The following is a 4070-nucleotide window of genomic DNA, read 5'->3' as shown; positions in this document are numbered from 1 at the left end:
CGTAAGAGGTAGATAAAAGGTGCACACAGCCAACAGAAGTGGGCTTATACAAGAAAAAACAAAGCTCTGTAAAACAAAAATTTAATACTTCGGTTCTGATCTCTATTGGTTTAAAGGTCATTACAAAGAAAACTCCTTTGACATTCTGGTGCCTGAGTGTTTCCATCATAATCTGGTATCTGTGTGTTTGTCTGGTGCCTGAGTGTTTCCATCATAATCTGGTATCTGTGTGTTTGTTTTATGTGATTTGTTTTAATGGGTTGTTAAATGAGGTAGTTATTAACAGTGTCTCAGTGAAACAAAAACAAAAATGGTGTCAACAAATTGTCTGGGGACTGGAAACCTAACGGTGCCAACGAAAGTCCATATGTTTCACTGATCGAACCAGTTGCTCGGGTGAACTACATACAAACTGGTTGGCTGTTAAGGGGAGAATAAAAAATAATTTTTTTTATCTTAATATAGCTTTATAAATAAATAAAATAAGTAATAAAATAAAGAAAAAATAAGTTAAAATCAGGCTGCTAAGAGTTGGATGGAAGAGGGTGACAGCAGTGGTGACGAAATTTGGGCTGAAGAACATTGCATGATTGATGGTTCAGTAGATACTCGAGGCATAAAGAACACATTTCGGGTTGGAAAGAAACTACATAGACAACGAGGGTGAGGAGCAGTGACAAGACGAGCAAGAGATTTGACTAAAACTTTGGATAATTAATAAATTTACCAATTGAAACAAGTGAAGGAGAATTTCCAGGTATACAGTGGGAGACGATTTTAAATGATTTGTGGACTCCCCGCTCGTTAGATCCACTGCTGCAATATTTGTATGACAAAAAACAGACCCGTAGCTTCACTTCCTCTGAACCAGGTAGTATTTCAAGATTTAGAGAACGGAGTGGAATTTAATCCAAGATTGTAGATTGTTGTCGTGCCTAGAAAAGTTGATTTGGGAGACAGGAACATTTGGCTGTTTAACCAAAGTCCCCCTAGGAGACGGGTCACTTAAATTAGAAATATAATCACTGCAAAAAAAATAAATAAAATAAAATAATAATAATAATACAAAACTGCCATCACAGTAGGGAAATTACTAGTACTGATAAGCACAAAAGAAACAGACGAGCAACCACAAATTCCAAGAGCGAGTAAAGTTAAACAAGGCTTCATGGGAGCCAACCTAGGAAAGATGGAAAAAGGGGTTCTGACACCCATAGAGATAGTGATGACACAACACCCAGGTTGGAGAAACCGAATCCAACGTTGTGTGACTAAATGGCACAAAAGAACATCAGGAAAAAATTGTTGGCCTAAAGATGGAACCTTCAACCTGGCATGTTGTGACGCGGTGGAGTCAGAACTAAGACACACTGAGGCAAAAGACACTAAGGCGAGTTATAAGAAAAAGAACAAAAGGGTTAAGGAAAGGGAGGTATTAGGGTGGTTTAGACAGGCAGGGGGTGGGAAGCAAATGGTGCAAGTAGAGTGCTGTAAGGACCCACAGGACCCCCAGGCACCGGAGCAAATGGTGCAAGTAGAGCGCAGCAAGGACCCACAGAACCCACAGGCACCGATGGATGTGAGACCCATAGCCCCACCCCTACCAACATCACCACCACCATACCCACAAGACACATCACCATCAGAGACGGGACAATACCCATTGTGCTCAGTAGGGGAGGCAAGAGCAGGAACAACAATGGAAGGCCAAGTGGAGGGAAGGTTCACAGTGACCTTGGCCAGAGATACGAAGGCCAAGAGCAGATGAAAGAAGACGCTCCCCACATGCAGAACACTGACAATGCAAACGCCACCTTGGGCTGGTACAGAGACAGAGGCGGACCAAGGGGAGGACCAGCAGGCCGAGGAGGATGGAGAGGGGGACCGAACTTTCCTCCAGGACCCCAGCCACTGCAACAGCAAACCTATCAGCAAGCCGCACCCTATCAGCAATCAGGCCCCCAGGAAATGAACACAGGATATCCAGCCTGTAACCAGCCCGGCCACCGACGTAGGGAGTGTCCAGGTCGACCCATGGGAAGGTCCAGCAGAAAATGGAGAACATGGAGACAGGGTGCCCATGGTAGGGCTGCCTGGAGAAGCCTGAGGGGGAAGTAATGTCACCAGTCATTTCATTACAGCCACACGACGAACCAACTGTACCTGTTATCCACGAACAAGCATATCCTTTTATGGTGGACACAGGGGCTGCATATTCATGCCTTGGAAAAGAAGGCTCTAAACTCCCCCTCTCTAAGTCATCCATCAAGACCATAGGCTTCTCTGGGAAATCACAAGTCATACCATTGACAGAGCCCGTTCCAATGCTCATCGCAGGAAAAGTCATATTTGCACCCCTACTCTATTCAGCTCATACGCCAGTAAACCTTCCAGGCAGAGATATATTGTGCCCTCTCAAAGCTAAGATCATGTGTACTCAAGATGGACTATATTTAGATTTCCCTGAGGAACCTCCACAAAGCATGATGCCACAGCTGCCCGTGAACGCCACAGAGACACAACAGGCCTTGGTCTACTGGCTCCAACTGACACCAGAAGAGTCTCATCTCAAACAGACATGGACTCAGTGGAAACCATGGGTTAGGTTACATTTTGACACAGCACATACTCCCACTCTGCCGCTGCATTGCACGCTCATGTATGACGCAGACCAGACTCATGTCCAGTGCTCAATAAAAAAAACCATGCCTGATCACCAGTGAAGACATGTATTTAGGACCTCAAGGTGTGGCGGCAGCTGTCCGCCTCCCAGAAGAATTAGCAGGATGGTTTCAGGTGCCAAATTCTGCACCACATGTTACATTGATGGTAGCAAAAGGATATGAGTCATCCACATTTCAGATGACAAACAATACACAGAATCTCAACTAAGACAGGTGATGAAGCAGTCGCAGACAAGGCATTTGTAGGTGGTACTAGTCCCACACAGATGGCAGTCATAGAAGAACACGCACAGTTGCTGAGTAAAGTTCCACCACAGCTATGGACAGCACATAAAACAGACGTAGGCTTGATAAAATCAGCGCAACCTGTCCGCATCACTCTGAAATCACATGCTAGCCTACCATACCAGAGGCAGTATCCTCTCCAGCAGCATGCCATTGACGGTATCCCACCCACAGTTGAGGGCTTGGTAAAAGCCGGAGTTCTGGTCAAAACTAGAAGTCAGACTATCATTTAGTGCACGACCTAAGAGCAATTAATGCAGTGGTGGAAACAGAGACGCCACATGTGCCAGATTCACACACGTTGCTTTCAAACATACCATCCGACACACAGTGGTACACAGTCATTGATTTGTGTTCAGCCTTTTTCAGTGTACCGCTACACCCGGACTCTCAATATTTGTTTGCATTCACTTATGAAGGTCAGCAATATGCATATTCCAGAAGGATTTTCGGATTCCCTGTCGACCTTTAACCGAGTGTTGACACAGGACTTAGCTAATTTGAACATGCCAAGCACTGTATTACAATATGCAGATGATTTGCTTGTCTGTAGCTCTTCAAAAGAACAATGTCAAAAAGATTCTATTGCAGTGCTCACAGCATTAGCAGAGGGGGGACACAAGGTCAGTAAAGACAAAGTGCAGTTCTGCCAGCAGTCTGTAGAGTACTTGGGCAGACAGTTGAGTGGGGATAAAAAGTGCATTGCCCCATCTCAAATAGAGGCAGTAAGTAAGGGTCCTCAACCGCAGATGGTGGGCCAAATGCTGTCTTTTCTCAGCATGACAGGATACAGTCGGCCATGGATTTGTGACTATGTTATAAAAACTGCTCCGCTCAGAGCTTTAGTAAGAGCAGCGGGACAGACAAACAACACAACACAGCTGTCCTGGACGGAGGAAGCAGAAGGTGCGTTCCAAGCTTTAAAAATAGACAGTCTGCTCCAGCATTAGGCACTCCTAAATACTCCAAGCCTTTTCATCTCTACGTAGCAGAAAAATCTGGGTTTGCGTGTGCCATCCTGATGCAAGACACACCCACAGGTAAACAACCACTAGCATATTACAGCACTAAGCTCGATAACATAGAGGCCGGTTTGCCTCC

The sequence above is a fragment of the Epinephelus moara genome, chromosome 8 (assembly GCF_006386435.1).
Source record: "Epinephelus moara isolate mb chromosome 8, YSFRI_EMoa_1.0, whole genome shotgun sequence".
Lineage (NCBI taxonomy): Eukaryota > Metazoa > Chordata > Actinopteri > Perciformes > Serranidae > Epinephelus > Epinephelus moara.
This window is presented reverse-complemented; position numbering follows the sequence as displayed.